This window comes from Canis lupus, chromosome 4 (genome assembly GCF_048164855.1).
Source record: "Canis lupus baileyi chromosome 4, mCanLup2.hap1, whole genome shotgun sequence".
NCBI classification, from domain to species: domain Eukaryota; kingdom Metazoa; phylum Chordata; class Mammalia; order Carnivora; family Canidae; genus Canis; species Canis lupus.
The window spans coordinates 29,027,753-29,048,928 of NC_132841.1; the positions used below are offsets into that span (position 1 = coordinate 29,027,753).

At 51.3% G+C, this 21,176-nt stretch overlaps 1 long non-coding RNA gene across 1 annotated transcript in view; it reads left to right on the forward strand.

Annotated features, from left to right (window-relative positions):
* LOC140632080 (uncharacterized) overlaps nt 1-19,440 on the forward strand; it is a 265,581-nt gene extending 246,141 nt beyond the window's left edge. The window contains exons 14-19 of the long non-coding RNA XR_012029600.1: nt 6,189-6,354; nt 13,088-13,206; nt 13,932-14,152; nt 14,663-14,912; nt 15,917-16,107; nt 16,611-19,440. This is a non-coding gene — a long non-coding RNA (uncharacterized lncRNA). The remainder of the gene's footprint in view (nt 1-6,188; nt 6,355-13,087; nt 13,207-13,931; nt 14,153-14,662; nt 14,913-15,916; nt 16,108-16,610) is intronic.
* The last annotated feature ends 1,736 nt before the right edge of the window (nt 19,441-21,176 follow it).

A 21,176-nucleotide genomic window follows, 5' to 3' on the forward strand; every position in this document is an offset into this window, starting at 1 on the left:
CGTATGTTATTTTAATTGAAGTAGGTGAAGAAAGTCCTGCCTCATTCAGATTTGTAGTTGGGAAAAAAAAAAAGACGAACATTGCCATTCCAGATTAAGATATTCTTCTTTGATACTACACCAAAACTCAACAAGTCCCAGTCTCTTAAAATTTAGTGGTGATGGGGAATCTGAAACTATTTCAGGGAACTTTTGGTATCTGCTACATTAAAATGCATTGATCTGTCTCATTTAAACAAGTATTTTACTACCGATTCTGGAGTATGATGCATTGGTCACTTGGAAAATATTGATGCACCAAGTCATACAGACATTCTGTAATGTTGATCTACTTAGTTATATGACATCAAAAAAAATCACATTAATTTATATCACCACTGTTCTCAGCAGAAAATCATTTAAGTATTGAGGAACTCTCATGGTGTTGGAGGCCCATGGTCTGAAACCCTGTTCCTTTTGAACACCGGATCTTAGCTTTGGAAACCATACCATCAGTTGTTTTCCCCCAGGTGACAGACTTGCTTCACTCCTTTTCAGGAAAATGTCCACCAGATACCCCCATCTGAATGACCTTTGTCTGTCAGCTATGCTTGCAAGTAAAAACGATCCTCCATGAATAAAAACAGGCTCTTTTAGCTCCACCCTCAAACAATCCTGCAATGCTTCTATTTGAGACAGCTGTCCTACTGCGGTACACAGCAGAAGTGCCTTTTAAAGGCTTCCCATCTTGCCACACGAAATATTGAAATGGTGAGTGCTCAAGAGTTGAAGTTTAATTAAATTAATAATTTGTATTGCTTTATTAAGGACTTTTAAAAAAAAAAGGATTTTATTTATTTATGAGAGACACAGAATGAGAGAGAGGCAGAGATGTAGGCAGAGGGAACAGCAGGTTCCCTGCAAGGGGCCGGATCCCAAGACCCTGGGACCACTACCTGAGCCACAGGCAGATGTTCAAACAGTTGAGCCACGCAGGTGCCCCATCATCAAGGACATTTTTAAGTACAATTGTTATTTTTAATTTGAAAGTGCATCAAGGGGTGTCTGGGTGGCTCAGCTGGTTAAGTGTCTGCCTTTGACTCAGGTCGTGATCCCAGGGTCCTGGGATAGAGCCCTGCATTGGGCTCCTTGCTCAGCAGGGAATCTATTTCTTCCTCTCCCACTGCCCCTTCCCCCTGCTTGTACTCTCTTTCTCTGAAATAAATAATTAAAAATATTTTAAAAAATTAAAAGGAAATGTATCAGAACCAAATGGGGTTTGGTGCCACAACCTGACTTGTGGGAAGGCCCCAGCAATGTTACCTACCATGGGTTTTGCAGGATCAGTGTAGGTCCTAACACTGTCATAGCAAATGGCAAATCATGGCTTCGTAATATCACAAATAGTTTGATTTTGTGGACATCCTGTAAGGGACTTGGAGACTCCCACTGACTGACAGGACACATTTTGAGAACCACTGTGTTAGATGCAGAGAAGGATTTATCGATAAATAAGATCTAGTTCTTGACATCAAGTTACGCATCATCTAATGGTGGAGATTAACACCGTGGCAACTAAAATTCGAGTTGGAATAGGACAAATGCTAAAGGATATTAATTTGTTTTTATTGTGGTAGCATGTGCATAACATAAAATTTACCACTTGAACCATTTTTAAGTGTTCAGTAGCATTCAGCACATGCACAGTGTTGTGCAAACATCACCATCATCCGTCCCCAGGAATTTTCCGTTTTTCCAAATTGAAACTCTGTACTCATTCAACAGTAACTCCCCATGTCCTCTACCTACAGCTCCTGGTTACCACCATTCTGCTTCCTGACTCTACAGATTTGACTACTCTGTGAATTTGATAGTTCTTATATGTGGGTTCATGTGATACAGGGCCTTTTGTAGTTGGCTTACTTCACTTAGTATGGTTCTGAGGGTCATCCGTATTGCAGCATCTGCCAGCATCTGTCTCTCCTTTTTAGGGCCGAATAATATTCCATTGTATGGACGTACCACATCTTGTTTATCTGTTCATCCACTGGTGGACGCTTGGGTGGCTTCCATCTTTGGGTCATTGTGAATTGAGATGTGGATTTTTGCCAAGTATAGTCTTCCTGCTAATCAGTTCCTGATTATCATTCTTTCTTATGGTAATGAGATACTGGATGCCCCCAGGTAGGGCCTCCTTCAAAAACAACCTGCTGCACTCTCAGTCCAAATGGCCCGGATTGGTCAAGGATACCAGCATTCTCTTTCTGAAACACCTCACCCCTCCACCCCTGCACCTGCCCTGTGTTCTCCTTGTTCAGTCCACATACTTTCCACCCCAGGCTAGATGTTCAGCAAACAGCTGCTCTCCGTTCATTTCATTTCGACAAGTCTTTATTGATCACGCATTATTTGCTCATCAAACAGATTTGCCTTTTCAAACACTTACAGTCTTGGGCTTGGCTGCACGTTCGCCTGTTAAATCTGTATTTGCACATGTTGGAGTTGGCAGCTCAGCTCAATAAAGACAAAAAGGTCTGCGTGGTGGATGTAGGTGTCTGGGGGAGAGTTTCTGAAGCACAGGGATTTCGTTAGACTAGCCATGCGCCGCCTTACCTACCAAAGCCTCCCTAAGCCATATTTATAAACCATTTAGATATTTTATTACTAGATTTACCATTTCACCCAGCATTTTGGCTGTTGTGCTGCAGTATCCAATAAATCGAGTGCTAAATGAGAAATGGCTAAATTGGACCTTCACTGAGGAGAGATGTACATCATGTGAAACATAAAGGAAAAGAAATTGCCTCGCCTTCTCTCCTCCTTGTATTTCTCACCAAGGCTGCAGAAAGCTTACAACTGGCGCTTACCTTTTGTTTGTGAGATGGCCCTGGATGCAGTGTCACTAGTAGTCACTTTCTGGCCTCTGGGCTTTACCTTCTGGTTGGAAAAAGCCCCTCCTCTTTTCACAGTGGGGAAAAATAGCTCTGGAGACCCCCACCCCCACTCCAAGAATGGTGGAATTGAAATGTCTGCCTTGTATTTCACTGTTTAAAAAAAACTTCCAGGGGATACCTGGGTGGCTCAGTCGGTTAAGCATCTGCCTTTGGCTTGGGTCATGATCCTGGGGTCCTGGGATCGAGCCCCAAGTTGGACTCCCTGCTTAGCGAGGAGTCCGCTTCTCTCTCTCCCTCTGCCCCTCCCCAACCACTATGCTCTTTCGCTTGCTAATAAAAAATAAATAAATAATAAATAAATAAAATCTTTAAAAAAAAGAGCATCTTCCAAGTAGGTTATTTCCCATTAACCTCACAAAAGCCCTACCATTCATGATGTCTTATGTACCCAGTGTTCCGTACAGTGCCTGACAGCGAGGAGGAGTTGCTCTCTGAGTGGGTGGTTGTTAGGGTCAAGTTATCATCTTCCTTAGCAGATGGGGGGGCCCAGGGAGGTCAGGCTAGTTAACCAAAGTCACACAGCTTGTGAAGTGTTGCTTCTTGCGATGTAAATTCAGCTTAGAAGCCACCTCCAGTGTTCTTTTCTCAGTAAGCGCATTGATATGTAATCATACCTTTGCCCAGACCTGCCCAGATACCTAAATAATCTGATGTACTAGCTGCTTTTCTGCTCCTGTTTTAAGAGGAACTGAATACTCTAAGGGGTCATGGGAGGAAGAGGGAGAAGGTACGAAAGCAAAAATGAATCAAGGATATTCTGGGTGTCATACAACATGTAATTTGATGCCTACAACTAACTTCGTGTGACTATCATCCCACTGTTTCATAAACAATGAAAACAAGGCTTGGGAAGGTTGGAAAGTTGCTGAATGTCAGAGCAGTGAGAGAAGGAGCTGGGGTTCCAAACCGGATGTGTTTATAATTCACGTCCTATCTGTCATAGCATGCAACTCTCCTGTGAGCTTGGGCTACCACTGAGTACGGGCAAGAAAGGGATGCTCCTTCTGTGCTATCTGGTCGCCTGGCCTTGCCCTGGACTTAACAGATAGGGAGGGCTCCAAGAACCTTCATGCATTCTGTGAAATTACGTGTCTGTGTGAGTGTGGCCAAAGACATATTCTGGGGAATGGGTTCAGATTAACATATGTTTAAGACTCATTGGTCTGTTCCAATACCAGTTTGAAAAGAGGTAAGTGACCTTGAGGAGGGAAGAAGTGTTGCCTAGCTTCACCTGTTAGTGGAAAAGCTGGGGCCCATGGCCAGCCTTTAGCCTCAGCTGTTCCTCCAGCATTGGCAAAGCACAGAGATCAAAGGCCAGCATCACCTATTTGGAACTGGACTGGCCAGGCTGTCTTTGGTGGACCCATGCCTGAGTGGTCTCAGAAAGCCCCAAAATGAGCAAGACCTGACCGAGAAGGGAAAAACAAAAATGTCAGTTAGTTGGTGTTTTATCAAAGCTCAAAGGGGTTTCAATTTGAAGTGTGAGAAAGGGTCGGAGCTTGGCTTTGTCTGAAAGGGCAGCTTCTGAGCCTTCATATCTCAGAGGTTTATAATTTCACCTTGTTTCACCTCCCACCCCAGCCAAGCTGGTCATTATAGCAGAAAAAGCACCTGATGGAAGAAAGACAGGTTTGTCTCTGAAAGAACAATTTCTCTGTTGTCTGTAGAATGCCACCCAATATGATAAGTGAAATGTCGATACTTCAGTCAGACTCCACTGGTCTGGATATTTATTCACTTTCCTTACTTATCATCAAATTTACCCAGCTGGCCAAGAAGCAGGTTTTCACTTCTTTGATGAGGAAAGACCCACTGTGAGTTGGTAATGGGTTTTCCAATGTCATCTTGGCACGATTCTTGGGATCTCTTCAAGCTTGTTTCCACTGGGGTGGGGACCTGGGAGGAAGATGGCATAAGGGAGGGCTCAGAGGACTCAGAGCAAAGTAGAGGAAGGAGTCAGGATGAGGGGTCTCAGACCCTCTGACTTCGGACTTAAAGCCTCACCGAACAATGTAGACTCAACCACCAGTCTGTTCTGGGCTGCTGATTCTCCATCACTGTATCAGTTTATAATGGTGGTTTTACCTTCCAGGGACAATTTTGTTGTGTTGGGAGACATTTGTCGTAAGTCAGGATCCTCAGCTGGTCTCTGGCAGGTAGAGGCCCAGAATGTGGATAAACATCCTACCATGCTGAGGACAGTCCCTGCAACAGAGTTATCCAGTCCAAGATATCAATAGGGCTGAGGTTGGGAAACCCAGTGTAGATAGAAGCTTAGGCTGCATCAGGGCACCCACAGGACCCACCAGTCACTGGTTATCTGCTGTACTGGCTGCAGGTCAGATGCCTGCAGCAAAGAACTCTCCAGCGCCAAATGTCCCCAGTGTTGAGGTTGGGAGAGCCTGATTTCGGGTGCTTGGGTTCTAAGCAACAGAAAACAGCTCAGCCAACCTAAGTATTAAGGGAACCCGGAAAGCAATGGGGTAGCAACCAGAAGAGAGAAAGATGCTGATACACCAGGTTCCAGAAAGAGCAGGAATGGGTCCACTCCAGCGTGGGGCATGCAGGGCCTAAGGCTGGTTTCCTCCAAGTGCCACTGCATTTTCACTGGTTCCTGTCCTTTTGTCATTAGCGAGGGGATATACATCCCTGGGCCAGAGGAACTGACTGGCTGCCCTGAGGCTGGGCCCACGCTGGCCAGAGGTTGGGAGCCTCCAGACGTGCAGGTGAGGGGCAGGGGGCTCGTCTCAGGAAAACTGAGGCGTTCTGAGCAGAAGGGCGCTGTGTGCTGGGTGGGCAGAGCCAACAGATGTCCCCGCAGCCATCGTGTGTTGTTTTTGCTTTTGTTTTAAAGAAGATTTTATTTATTTATTCATGAGAGACACAGAGAGAGAGAGGGAGAGGAGAGACACAGGCAGAGAGAGAAGCAGGCTCCCCGTGGAGACCCCAATGTGGGACTCCATCCCAGGACCCTGGGGTCACGACCCGACCCAAAGGCAGATGCTCAACTGCTGAGCCACCCGGGCGCCCCGTCGTGTGTGGTTCGTGGCAACGTGCAAGAACTGCCCTGGGCTCTGTCTCCCGGGACTCCTCTCAGAAGAGCCAGGCGTGGCTGGGATTGTCACGACACGCTCAGGGGACCGAAGCACACACATCCAAAGCTGCAACGCACACTTGAAAAAGAATGTGCAGGTGTCTGGTAGGGAGGCTGCTGGTTTCCTATCTTTTCAACAGGCCTCGTGTTTTCCATTTCAGGTATTGATTTGACAAACATTTCCCAGGCACCTCCTGGGTCCAGGCACCGGGCCAGGATGCTGAGCATAACCAGGTGTGGGCCTCGCCCGGGAAGAGGTGACTGTCTGATGTGGGCGAGAGGGCGGCAGGAGCGGGGACACAGGAGCGGAGGGAGAGGTGGACAGAGGTAAGAGCTGCCGGAGGGGTGGTGCCAGCCGGGGCAGCGGGGCGAGGCCGAGTGAAAGGCAGCCAGCCCTGGAATCTTGAGACTCCACCTGCGCTAAGGTGCCCCTCCAGCGGCAGTGACGGAGGAGGACGGGCTGGGAACACCCAGGAAGAAAGTGCTGTCGTTGGCTAAAGACATTGCGGGGTCCCCGGAGGGGTGTTCTGGGACGGCGGGCGTGGTCCCCCTGTCACCCACGTGTACTAGGTCAGTGTGGGAACGATGCCAGGCCTGGGACCCTCCTTGGGTCCCCCGAGAGACCACTCTGGGTTGGCACAGGAGGCTCTGCATCTGTTCCTTTTATTTGCTCTGTTAAAGGGAGAGGCCCATTGAGGGTGCACGGGGGGATCCAATCCACCGGTCACAGGGCAATTATTTATTATGAGCCTCGAATACCTTTCTGATTGTATAAGGTTTTATTGTGTTTTTACACGGAGGGCAGGCTGGGGAGTCAGTTTGGCAGGCGAGAGAGGGAGGGGGCAGAGCTTTCAGGGATCATTCTGGGAGTTAGAAGTCGGCCTTGAGATAGAGGTTCGGAGACTTAGCGGGATTCTGGGGACTCCCACCGGGATCCCCGTGGGCACTTAACCCTCTGCGGGAAGTCGTGAAGGAAGGCATTTCCTCCTTTCTCCTAACAAGATGCCATTTCCCCTCCAAAGAGCTCAACTGTTCTGACACCAGGAGGGAGACCTGAGAGAAAAGGGGAATCTATTCCCCAAATCCCGAGCTGTCCCTGCGGCCCCCACCCAGGCCCAGAGGGCCTGGGGCAAGACAAGGGCAGCAGGGCTGGGGGCAAACCCCTCCCATCCTCCCTCTGCCAGGAGCAGGGGGCTGGCCAGGCCTGCCCTGAGTGCCTCAGTCCTCCCGGCATGGAAACATCCAGACTCCTTGGCTGAATAGACCAACTGCCATGACCTTCCTGGAAGCGATGCTGAGTGCCACACAGTGTTTTGTTCTTGGGTTGTGTTTGAGCACACAGACTTGAACCCATCCTTCAGATGGCAGCTTTGGCCGGGCTCACGAGGCCTGTGATCCTCACCACTGGCTCCTCCTTCCCGCCCTCCCCCCCTCATTTACTGAGTGCCCACTGTGTGCCAGGCAATGGGCTCCAAACTGTAAAGGCACATTTTTGATTCATCCCCACAAAAATCTTATTATCACCTGCACTCTGTGGAAGAAAATTCTAGGGCTCAGAGATGGGTTGCCACTCCTCCACATGGGTAGCAGCTCACAGAGGGGTGCATCAGGCCCAAGGAAGAGTGAGGGAGTCACCTCAGAACCTCCAGGCTCTCTGCCATGACCTGCCCCAACGCTGGCTCAGGCTTCCCATCACTCCCCTGGGCTCATTGCACGCTGGTGCTGCTCGCAGCCACACCGCGCTAGGGGCAGGCTGCTGGGCCCTGGCAGACAGGGCCTGGGAATTCTAACATCCCCTTCTAGCTCTAGGGGTACTTTATTGTGGCCTTGGGCAAATTACGCTCTGCTTCCGCTTTCTGAACTGGAAAATGGAAATAAAAATTCTTACCTTGCAGGGTTGATGTGATGCTCAATGACCTATTACATCTAGGAGTTCTTGATAAAAAGAGATAAAATGTAACTATTTTTATTCTGTCCAATGTCTCTAAGTAGGGTCATCAGCTCCTTGGGGGCAGGCTCCGTGCATATACCTCATTATCCCCATAGCATTTCTAGCTGGTGCTGAATGTACAAGTGACACTCAAAACCAAGCGGCTGACCTAGTAAGAGAATCCTGTTTGTGGATGTGCTTGTTCTGTGATCTTGCCGAATTACCCTCCACAGGGCCTGTGCCATTCTGCGCCCCAACAGCAGCAGTGAGTGCACATGCCTGTGTCTGCCCACTGTCTCCAATACAGTGTAGTAGCCATTGTTTGGATTTTTGCTAATCTGATAGCTAAAAATGAGTAGTATCTTGACATAATTTAAATGTGCATCTCTCTTATTGTGAATTAGGTTCAGCTTAGTTCTCTGCGTTAGAGCCCTTAGTGTAGCCTTCTCTATACATGGGGGGTAGATGCTATTGAGTTCATTGCGTGGCTTCCTCATTGATTTATAGGATATATATTTGGGAGATCGAGGCAATATATTCTGAAAACATTTTTTTCCCCAGCATGTCGTTTGTTTGTTTTTAACTTTGCTTATGGTGCAACTCCTTTGAAAAACAAAAGCAAAGAGGAGCCAGGTCATAAGGCTTGGAGAAATGCAGAAGAGTCCACGTGAGCTGGAAACATGCTTCTCCTACTGTGAATTCCCAAGCGCACATGTTTGTGGGTCAAAAGAAATACAGAGAAGCAGAATCAACAAAGTGGAAGCTTAAACATGTGTGTGTGTGTGTGTGTGTGTGTATGTGTGTGTGTTTAAAGTAATTACACCATTACTTTGTAAGAAAACAAATGCAGATGTGATACAGCATAGATTCCAAAATTTGTATGAATTTTTAAAGTCAGGCGTGGGAAGGTCAAGGAAGTTTCGCGCTTGTACCTGGATGCTCTGGGCTCTGCCTCCAGGTGCCCAGGGAAGGAAGGGTTCCTCAAGGGAAAGTTGGGAAGCACAGCTCTCAGGGGAGCTAGTAAACCCACATCCTTGTCTCAGAGCTGTCGCTGGTGAGCTGCGTGACCTGGATGCCTCCCAGGACTGTCATAAACTTCAGATCTGCCAGGATATAAACTCTGTGAGGGCAGGGTTGCTGTTTGCTGATGAATCTTCAGGACCTAAGACAAATACCCAGTACACAGTAGGGGTTTGATACACGTAGAACGTCAGTAGAGCGACAAGCTCAGAATTTGCTCTGTCCCTCACTTTGCCCAAAGATACAGTCTTCAGCCAACACCGAAGGATCTCCTCTCTGTAGGACGCTGGGATACAGAGAGGACTGAGGCAGGACCCCGCCCTCCTCGGAGCCTCAGAGGCAGAAACACACGCCCTGGTGTGTTGTTTCTGGCTCCCTGCTTCTCGTGGCTGCATTCCCCCTGGATGTCGTGGAGCACCGTGGAGCACCATGGAGCACCGAGGCCAAGGATCCAAGCTCTGTCATGGGTCTCCAAAGACCCCTGCATCCACGCATCCATCTCAAACACTACTGCATTCCTTGGGGGTCCCTTGGGTGGTCCAGGCCCCAGGAGACCATTAGCAAAGCAGGCCTTCCACCTCATGGTGGTCCCCAGCCCCTCTCCCACACCCTGCTCTGGAGAAACATGATCCGGGCTGTTTATGGGGTGTGGGCCCTGATATGTGGGTGGCAGGCTGCTGAGCCATCGGCAGGCAGTAAAGTCTTAAACGTGGGCCTGTTCTCCAGCCACAGCTGCCACATCAAAGGGCCAAGCTCCCTACAAACTTCGCCTTAATTAAAAAGTTACGGTAATCCTCAGGATGGAGGCAGGTTGGACACCCCCGGAGACAGAAATTCTCTCTGTGGCCACAGACCAGGCCTTTCCTTCCACCCCAGGTGCTATTAAAAGTGGACAACGCTGTAGGTGTCACAGGCTCCCGTGAAATAGGAACGGAAATGCTTCCTTGCCCCGACCCCAGGCTCATAATTGTTGCGGAGGGATCCAGGGCCAAACATTTGGAAAGGGGCAGCTCTGGCGTCTTGGACAGATTTCTCTTTTTCTCGTGTTCCCAATGCTTTGGGGTCTTTCACAGCTGTGCTTTCACATGCCTCAAGCCCACGAGGAGGCGTGTTCGAGAACCCCAGGTAGGAACCCTGAGCCCCATTCCCTATCTGTAGCCAGCACGGTGATTAATATCTCAGTCTCGCTGATGTGCAAACCCAGCCCCGGCCATGGGAAGGGGGCTGGCTGTGGCCACCCAGTATATCAGGGACAGGACCCCGACCAACACCAGGGCCTGAGGAGGTTACCCCCTTCAAGATCCCAACCAGATCAGCCCACAGTTATGAAAGTCACAGAGATAGCAATACTTACCCACATCTCCTGGACCCCTTGTGGGTGGCCAGGGTCATGTGACCGGCCCATGAAGCCCCGTGGTGTGAAATGTGTCCCTTCCTGGCTGCAGCAGGGAAAAACCAGCATAGGATCATAGTCTCTCCCACTGCCGTGACTGGTAACAGTGGCCCACAGAGTGAAGCCTTTGTGTGTCTGGCCCTTGCAGTAGTATCCTTCTATCCTGCCCCGGGTGCATGCATGCACATGCACACATATACACACATAAACTCTGACTCTTAGTGTGCAAAAAAATACAGTGTGGCTGTGTTAATCCACAGAGATTTTTTTTTCTGCAGCTCAGTGCTTCCTAACCTAACCTGACCTAACCTGGCCTAACCAATATGCTAAATTAGCTCAATGAGCCCACGCTATTTACCAGTTCACTTGTCCCATAGGGTCCCAAAGACCACCCAGGAGAAAAGTGACATGAAAGAAGATTTCAGCTCAAACATAAGATAATACTTTTTCACGCACAGGCCTCGGTTCTCAAAGTCAGAGGGCAAATCCCCACCTCTCTGCTGGGCCAGGTATTGGTTTGTTGTGTCTCTGCACCAAATGGAGCTGGATTCCTTTAAAAAAAATATTTGAATAGCTTTAAAAAAATAAAAATAAAATTTTTATTATTTTACTTTTATTTTTTTAAAGTTTTTTTTTTTAACTTATTTATTCATGAGAGAGAGAGGAAGAGACATAGGCAGAGGGAGAAGCAGACTTGATCCCAGGACCCCAGGATCACGACCTGAGCCAAAGGCAGATGCTCAACCGCTGAGCCACTCAGGCATTCCAAATTTTTATTATTTTAAATTGTGGTGGGATACACACACTATAACGGTCACCATCTTAACCATCTGCTGGTGTAGAGTTGAGTGGCATTCAACACACTCACACTGCTGTGCAACCATCACTGCCATCCACCTCCAGGGCTCTTCATTTTGCAAAACTAAACTCTAAGAAAATACCAAGACATTCCAAGACGAGCTGGGCAGCTTCAGGACATGGTGTGATCTCTGCTTTTGCACTAATATGTAGCTGAGGCCAGATGGTCTCCGGCAGAGCATGTGGAGCAGAAACCAGTGGAGGGGAGTGGAGAGTCACCTGCTCGTTCCCAGGGACCCCTCTCCTGAGCATTGCACCTTTGTGCAAATAGCAAACAGGCTCCCGGGGAGGGGGGTGGTGAATCATCCACAAGTTCTCTGTGGTGGGGAATGAATCTTTTTTAACAAGCCCCGAAAGACTGACGAACAAGTTGAAAGAAAGCTGGGCGAGGCCGACTGTCAGCTGCATGTGCTCCGGGGCCCGGCCTCCTTGTGCAGTGCGGAAACCGTGCAGCTGTATGTAGCTGCTGTGCGTCCTGGGTGCTATCGTGGTGCCTCACATGTCTCGTTCTTGCGGTTTCTGCAGTGATCCAGTGAGGTGGGCTTTCTTACCCTTCTTTAACGGAATGAGAAACCTAGGCTCCAAAAAATCAAGTCACTTGTCTCAAGTCACATAGCTAGTCAACAGCAGAGCTGTGGTTCAAATCCAGTCTCTTTACTTCCAGATCCAGGGCTCTTTCTACCTCCCTAGAGCTGCCCCCGTTCAATCAGGGAGTTTATGCCTAAGGTCACACCACGCACAAAGCCGGGACTCAGATGAACGGCATCGGAGTCCTGGGCCGAGGCTCCCTGCTTCCCGCACTGGCAAGAAATTTCCACAGGCGCGATGCCTTAATGAGAATGTTTAAGGTAGTGTCAAAACAGAGGGTATTATTTCATCTACAAAGATGTTCACAGGGGCTGAAGGGCGCCATGAAATACTTACTTCTGTGACCAACCATCGCTGTCCCGTTTCAGTCCCAGACTCTGCCCGAGGATCTGGGCTCTGCAGTATCGAGCACCACATACACCATCTCCCCAGATACACTGGTGAGGAGCAAAGCAAAAGCAAAACAGAGTAATTTCCTTTCTCGTCTCCTGCATAGGTGATTGTACGATAGGACCGTTGGGAGGGAGAGGCGATTTTGGATGATGGAATGAAGTGGGTACCTCCCGATGTATTCCTAAAAACACAAAGAAGCGGTGTTTATGTTTCTGAAACATGAAATCAGTCGAAACACAAGTAGGTAAAGAAAGGGAAATTAGAAAGAAAATCACCAATCATTTGATTGTAGGACAACCCGTGAACATTCACATACTTGATTGTCCTCTGCAAGTCTGTAGAAAAGATGATGATTAAAAAAAAAAAAAAAAAAAGAGAGAGAGAGAGAGAAAAGCAAAGCAAAGGTGGTGGTTTCAGCATGTGTTTTGCAAGGATGGGCTCTGGTGGTTGGAGAGGAGAATGTCCTGGAACAAAGGACGGCCCTCATGGTTGTGCAGGTTCTGTGGATTCGTGAGCATCCTCTGATGTGTGCTCTTTGCCTTCCAGCTTCCTCTCACCCTCCCCGGGCCCACTCCAGGCTTTCTGTCCTGGGAACAGTGCACTGCAGCTGTCCCATCCCCTGGCCCGGGCATTTCTGCCTGTCAAGGCCCTTGCACACCCACTGGCCCTGCTGTGCCTCGGACCCACTGCTGGATCACCTCCATGACGCCTCCTGGGCTTCCTCTTCCTAGCCCTTTAGGATTTTGTGCAATGCTAGATCCACCGCCTCCTGAGGCCTTCCCTGAGCTCAGGCTCCTGGCCTTGGTGGCTGCCCTGCTTCTCTGCTCTCCTGTGTCCCCTCTAGCCTCTCCCTGGATCTGATGGCCATTGTTTTGCAGGGGGTCTGATGGCAGACCTCACTCCTCTCTAGGCTGAGAGGTCCTTGTGAGCAGGGAAGTGTCCACACACTGCACCCAGCACAGAATATGGCTCGGAGCCTGCACCTAAGAAATATAAGGTGAGCAAATCCCATGAAGGTGGTGTCTGTGTTCCTATTGTACAGATGAAGAAACTGAGGGTCACAGAGGCCAGGTGATGTACGTGTCTCATATCCCCAGTGCCTTAGAGGTCATATCTGGACTACAGTCTGAGTTAGCTACTCCCTGGTACTTCCACCTGCTGTAAAGTTTGAGTCCTGCATGGACCTGGAACCTAGGGTGTGTTTGAGGCCATGCCCTTTGGAGCTCAGGCTTTCTCTCTTAGAAACAGAGGCTTGGAGTTAAGAAGCCATGTGATGTGGTGCCTCTGCAGGGGTCGGGGGTTTGTTTTCTGCACGGGGGCAAGTATGGGGAGAGGTGGCACGAGGATTTGGGGGAAGGAGTCTCCACCTTTGATGGACTTCCAAGCAAACAGATTAACCAGGGTCAGGTTGGGACCCCAAAGTGGAGGAACAAAGTTGTGCCAACTCCTCCATTCATGTGTGCTTACACAGCCTCAATTATACGGGGGCTTTCCATCTCCTATTTGAAAGGTAAGGTTGAAAGGGGAGATGAAATTATGAAAAGAGATAAAAATGAAAGCAAAAAGGCGGTGCTCTTCTGAAAGGACCTCACGAACTAGCAAGAGCTATCTCTGGCGGTAAAAGGAATTACACGCGGGTGAAAAACACAGCCCTAATCATAGCTGCCAGGGGCTGCCCGTGACCGGGCCGTCAGCAGCGACGCGGGCCCTCTCCCGTCCTAGGCACACGCACGCAAGGCCGAGAGCGCCACTCGTTTAACGCACGTCTCCAGGATGCCTACTGGGCGCGCATCCCCGAGGAGGTGAGGGCTCTCGCGGTCCCAGAAAAGCGGTAAGAAAACGTAATAAAGAAACCTCAGGGCAAATCTTCAATGCACGCTGGGAGCCCAGAAGAAGGACTGATCATCTGCCTGCAGGAAGTGGGGCCGGAGTCAAGGAGACACGTGAGTAAGCCTGGATGGGCGAGGGGACAGGGAGGGAGGCCGAGGAAAGAGTCTCCAGCACAAGCAGCTGCACAGAGCACCTGCAGATTCGCTGGTGGTGGCGGGGAGGAGGGGGACGGTATGGGGTCCCGGGTACGAAACCTCTAGGGTGTGGGGTACGAACTACACCTCATCTCCTCTTACCTGATTTATTCATCACAGTAATTTGAAGCAGGCGCTGTTATTACCCCATTTTAGGGAGAAGGTGGGGTCCCTGAGGTTAAGTAGCTTGACAAAGGTCACAAGGCCAGAGTGGACTCAGACCCAGATCTCTCTCTAAACCCGCGCTCTGGATACTCCAATGTCTTCCAAGGTGTTTGGGGGTAACATTCTGAGGGTCAGGGGGCTGGAAGTGGCTTCGCAGGGCATTTCTGGGTCAGGCTCTCTCGGGAGGTTGGGGTCACGATGTCGGCTCACTCGCGTGGCTGTCGGCAGCAGGCTTCGGTCCCTTATGGTGTGGGCTCTCCACAGGGCTGCTCGTGAAGCGGCGGCTTTGCTTCCGCAGAGCACGTGATCCGAGACAGGAAGAACAGGACAAGACGCGAGTATCTGTGACAGCCCGTCTTGGAAGTGACGTGCCATCCCTTCCGTTGGATGCAATTGCTCACGCAGCCGGACCCTGCCTACCATGTGGAGTGGAGGCTGTGAGGCTGGGATCGGAGGAGTCATCTCACTCACGGCACCACAAGTCATTGGGACTTTTTGTCCTAGAAGGAAGTGGGTGAGGAGGCTGGGGACCCGATGCTTGGCTTCCCTTAGTGGGGGGGCCAGGACCAGAGTTTAGTAGAAGAAGCATATAGAGAAGCCCACCTGGACCCCCGTGAGAAGCTGAGTTCTTCCCTTCCAGCCACAGGACGGCCTGTCCCTCTGCCCCAGGGCTCCTGAGCCGGAAGCAGTTTGTCAAAAGGCCTCTGCACACAGTAGGTGCTCCCTGCCGTGCTGGTGGAGTTAAATCCAGCTGCAGCCACAGCTCCGGCGACCCTGGATGACATGGTCGCGTTCAGAAAGCCCCACCCCTTGCACCCACTCCCCAGGCCAGCTCATCTCCTGTCCCCCCTGAAATCATGACCCCCATGCACCCCAATCAGGCACACCCCACAGACCTGCCGCATGCCAGGCAGGCATGCACGGCTGCTCCGGAAGGCCTGGCTTCTCTTTTTGAGGATTTTATCAGCACATGACAATAAACAGAGCTCATGGGGTCCTCGATGTCTCAGGGATGCATTTTAATTACTGTCTCCTTCCGAGGAGACAGACTAGCCCTGCTTCCTGGTTGACCCCCACACCCTCACAAGCAGAGCTGAACCTGGGGTCTTAGGGCCAGAGCATCTCGGAGTGTGAATGATCGGTTTGCAATTAGCACTTCATTACAGGGACACTCTTTGTCCACAGAAGCAAGACCGGCTCCCAGAGCCAGGACAGGGTCTCCTCTGGAGATAGGGGTCAACATCAAGTGGGTCTTTCTAGAACCCACTCCCCAGAACACCACTCCTTGCTCAAAACTCTTTTTTTACACATCCCGAGCTTCAGGACCAAGCTCAGACTCATCCGCCTGACCCACGAGCTCTGCGGTGGTCTGGCCGCCACCCGCCTCCCACCGCCCGCACCCTGGTCCCTCAGGGGCCTCCCACGGTCAGATTCAACCATGATCGGCCCATGATTGGTGCCGTTTTCACCTCATCTCTGCCCTGCCTCTGCCCTGAATCTCTTTCCCTTCCTCACTAGCATCTATGCCCACTTCGGGATGGGTGGCCACCCTCCCACCACCCGGACAACCTTCCGACAACCACGCCCATGCTGGATTCCATCCCTGATCCTCCTGCCCTCGGCGTGGCGAGGTGCCGGTGCTGTGCCTCGACCCTCGGCCGCTTCCTGGGTGGCCCCCGCTTTCTGTGAGCACTGTTACCTGCATTCAGGTGAGCTGGCTTGTGAAACGAGGCACGTGGGATGTCACCACGGGAGGGAGGGGGGACCTGCCTGGCACAGCCCTAGGCCGCTCACGCCCCGCGTGCCCCTCCTTGGCCCTCATCACTGCCGTCCCTGGGAGCACGTGGCGACAGCTCCTGAAGTCCCTGCTGAGAATCGCAGGTGGTCAGGCCAACCCGAGGCACTGCCTTCTGTCCCTGCAGGACCGCGGGGTTAGGTCTACTGACACCTGGCCTCTTCATTGCTTAGGGCTCCTTCCTGCTCACACGCGACATGTCCCCCATGCCTTGGGACAGCTGGGTGGGGGTGTGCAAGGAGCAGCAAGGGCTCCGAGTAGACGTGGCCCCCACCCCCACATCGCAGCGAGGAGCGCGGGCTCCAAGCAGGACCGTAAACTCACGGAGCGTCACCGGGCCCGTCGGCGGGACGATGACAAGTGGAGGGCATCGTGTAGCCTTACATCTGTCCTTCCTCTCTCCGTCCCTGCATTCAGAACATGCTGAATGCCAAGGGCACGCTGGGTTCCAGGAGGAAGGAGCACGAAGCAAACACAGCCTGCCCTCGAGAGCGCCCCGTCCAGCGGGAGAAGGAACAGGCGGCCGTGCCAACATTGGATTCAAACCACCAGCCCTGCGGGGAGATGCAGCCACGGCTTATGGGAGATTTTTCTGGGGAGCAGGCTTCCAGAAAGCTTCAGACCCGAGGGGGTTAGGGTCTCGAAGGACTCTTGCAGGCTTGTAGCTGCACTCATGCCTCAGAGAGCCAGGATCCGCACCCCCCTCCCAGAACTGGAACCCGGTTCTCAGGGAGATGAAGGTTCAGCTGCCAGGGTGGGTGCGTGGGTGGGGGTGGGATGGCAGGAACAGCCAGGAACTCGTGGGGACGATTGCATTCTCCGAGTCCTTTTTGCCAGGATCTGAGGAGGCCTGTTTACATGGGTCCCCCCTGTGGTCTCTGCTGCTTAATATGCCTTTTGAAAATGATGCTCAGTGGGATGTGTGCACATTTGTAATTACAAAGACGGGGCTGGTTTTTCACGATCTGTGCCTGCTAATTTCTCAGTCGCAGGAAGGGAAATAGCAAAATGTCCAAAATGCGCCTCGTTGAGCGGGTTCCCTGATAGCACTGCAGTGCTTCCTATTTACAAAGCACTTTTATTCCTCCCCCCACGAGGGAGGCCGGCCTGCTACTATTAGCCCGGAGGGGAAACCGAGACCCACGAAGGAGCAAGGACTTGTCCAAGGTCACCTGACAAGTGGGCAGGGCAGGCAGGGGCCCCGCGGCTCTTCTGACAGCCCATCTGATGCCCTGGCCTATCAAGCTGGGGTGGAGAAAAGGAGGGATGAGGCAAGAAATTCCCAGAACCAAGTCGGCTTCCCCTACGAGGTAGGCATCCTGCCACAAGGAATGGCTCATCAGGGGCCGCTGGGTGAAAACCCACATTCAGGGAAAGCCTTCCCAGTAACTGAGATCCAGCCCGAGGCTTCCAGGAGCAGAGCCGCACATGGAATGAGGGCGGGCTAAGATTTCAGCCAACCCTTTGAAACTGAGCCTGCGGTTGAAGTCAGGTCAACACATTCACAGGCGTTTTGGGCTCTATCGACGTCTGGGGTGGGAAACCCACCCGAAAGCTGTTGAAATGCAGGGGCCAGCATTGCTTCTGCAGAACAGTGGCTCTTTGAGTGGAAGGTGTTCGAGAATTAAGTTTCCCCAGTGTTCCCAGGACTCAGACTTACAGCCAAGGGGGGCCGGGGCCCCCAGTGCCTGATGGAGCCACTGATAGGTCCCTGCTGGCTAAAAGTGATGACATTGGCAAGAAACTGATCTTTCTGGGGAGCAGAAACTCTAAGAGCACTCAAGTGCAGAACACAAGGCAAGTTGTGTTACCTGTCACAAAGCCCCGGCTTTCCTGCCCAGGGGAGGGGTGAGGGGACCACTGGCGTTGGGTTTCAGGAATCCCGGACCAGCCCGACCCTGAAGGAGGAAGCTGCAGCACTGAGACCCCCTTATCTTGTCTGGCACCCTCCCTCTTCACAGGGGACCAGGACATGCTCAGGCTGGAGGCAGCGACCGTGTCACCCACTCGGTCCTGCTGTTTTGCGGACAGAGAACCTGAGCGCACCCCGCTCCACCCCCCAGCAGCACCAGGACAGTCGCCTCTGGACAATTGAGAGCATCAGCCACGAGACTCAGAACCAGGTCTCCGGATTCTGCACCGTTCATCCGGGCTGGCAGAGGAAGCAAAAATCAAAGCCCCCAGCCCTTGGTCACCATGTCGCACACAGGCCACAGCCGCAGCACACCTACATCTGGCCTCCTTCACACTCCTTTTGTGAGCCCTCTGAGTGCCGTGTCCCGCCTGTAAGCTGATGCTCGCACACAAACGTCTGGCCAGAGCAGGTTTTTGTTGCTGGGCGATGTTTGTTTAAAAGCTAGGTCAGTATGTGAGAAGCAGCTCCTGCGTGGCTTGGCTCCCTTAGTGCAAGTCAGCCATGCTCTGTCCCTCCTGGTCGACGCCTGCTGAAGACCAAGGGCATCCGATGTGAGCGTCACGTGGCACAGCCTGAGATCGTTCTGGGGGCCGGCTGTGGGCCTGCTTCTGAGAGGCAGCTCAGACCCAACGGAGCTGACTGTGGGTGCAAGAGGTGGCCCTCTCGAGGCAGGGCGGTCCTCAGGTCGATTCTGGGGTTGGATGAGGGTGGGCTCCAGTTGCAAGACTGCGGGGAGCACTTTCCATGGTTGTGTGCAAGGGCATCCATCTGGGAAGTCCCTCATTTCGTGAGATATTCGATTCTGAATCCCTGAAAGTTTGAGAAGCTGTAGCATGGTCATCGGAAGGCACCTCCCAGCCCCATCTGTAGCCTCCCCAGGTGTCTCTTGGTGTCCTGCTTGCACGTAGTCTGGTTGAAGCTGGAACATCCTCTTCTGACTTCAAAACCTCAAGCGTTGAAAGTCTTGGCCCTGGTTGGGTGACCCCAACTGCTGAAAAACTGCTGCATCATATTTTTCTAATAAGTGTGTTCTTTCCATAGGACAGTCACTCTGAGGGCTGGAGTTTCCAGAAAGGAGTGTAAAAACTCTCTGTGGTATAAAGAAGCCTTTCTTCTTAAGTGCAATTTGAGAAACAATCCCCCTTCGGGGAGGGCCGTGACACTTCATGTGTAACATACACGAATGTCCCCTGGCAGCTATGGCCTGGGGGTACCCAGTATGGCCTGAGCCCTAGGTGGGCACAGAGGCGGTGGGGGTAGCTAGCTCTCATTCTCTTTCCAAGCCTCTTTCAGTTAAGGAAAGGCTTAGGGTTAAAAATAAGATAATAAGGACATTGGAATCATTGAATACCAGATCTAGGAATTTCAGTTTTCTCAGCTGTGAATGAGACTTGAATGAGAATGTCCTCAGTGGCCTGGTGAGATCTTACCTACAGGGGTGACGTCAAAGACCAAGCCCTTAGCCCCCCATCAAATGCCCACCAAGCCTCCCTAAGATGTGAGTCTCAAGAATGAAATCTCCTCCTATTCTTGTGGGATGGTCATGACTTGCTATGACAGAGTCAGTTACATAAATGCAATATGAAGACTCCCCATTTTCTCCGATATGTTTTGTTGTCCCTTTGCCAACTGGAGATAGTAGCCCGGCATGCAACCCCTTGAGTAGTCTTCCCCGGGGACCAGGGTACAGGTGTTTTTCTAAAGCTCTTGGTTGCAAAGTAGCTTAGAGTCACGGGGAACCAGTACTTGGAAGTGCCTGGAAGAGCACCTAGTCAAGTCTTTCCGTTTTGTTGCAAGCGTTTCTGAGGCTCGGAGAAGAAAAGAGACTCAAGCAGTTGATCTGTATCCATCAGATTCTCCTTTACAGAAAGGAGACAAGTTGCAGAGAGAAAAGTTCCCAGCTATCATAGGCACTGGGGTTTGAAAGTCACGCACTCACGTTTGTTCATGTTTGGTGGGATGAATAAGCCGTTGAGTACATCGATCTTCAGAGAGTGGTGAGTGGAGCAGGTGAGCAGGGAGGCCTTTTCCTGTCCTGGCTTCCCGGCAGCCCTTTAAACCTGACTTTAGTGGAGTGAACTAAGTTGGCTCATTGAAATGTAGAGGATCTGTGACCAGAATGAGAGGACTCGGGCATGCAGAGGAACCTCCGATAACCCACCTGCTGGAGGCACCCTGATGCCGGGAGGCTTGGGTTTTAGGGCTGCTGGGGTTCCACCGAGGGTGCAGGGATAAGGGTTTCTGAGCTCCTTGGTGCTCCTAACCTGGTCCGTGGACCATCAGCCTCAATGTCACTGGGAGCTTGTTGGAGATGTAGAAACTTGACCCCACCCAGTCCTCCTGAACCAGAATCTACATTTGCACAAGCTCCCCGGTGATTCCCATGTACATTAAGTTTGAGAAGCAGTGGCTTAGGAGATAGTCTTAAAAAAAAAAAAAAGAAAAGACTCTATGGACAAAAGGCAGTGAGCGGCGCCGTGAGGGTCGGGTGGCAATCCCATCTCTAGAACAAACTCGCCGCGTGGCCCTGGGAAAACCACGGCCATGTTCAGAACGGCAGCTCTCTCATCTGAAAACGAGGGGGTTGGACTGGGTGATCTTTATTCTCTAGCCTCGCAGGCATCTCTGATATGAGCTGGGAGGGGGAGCCCCACTCAGCTGAAGATCAGAGAGCTTCTTGCTGTGTAAAACACTCCCTAATCAGCCTTATGTCAAGTCCCCCGCCCCCCGACTAACCACAGTGACAAGTCCCAGGAGTGCACCTTGTCAGGCTGTGAATAAAGTTCAGGCAGCTTGGTTAATTACCCTGACACCGAGTAGAGTTAGCTACCCAGCAGCTCGGGAACTCGTCTTAATGATTATAGGAACGCACATGCCGTGGCTTCCGGCACAGCCACCACCTCTGCAGCCTACAGCTTTGTTTTAGAGGCACAGACTCAAACAGAAGGTCCCCAAGGGCATCGGGAGTCCAGGTAGGTTCCCTTGCCCATTGCACACGGGCGTGAGGTCATTTTCCACATGTGTCATTAGTGAAGCCTTGTAACCATAACAGACAACTCGGCTTCTTT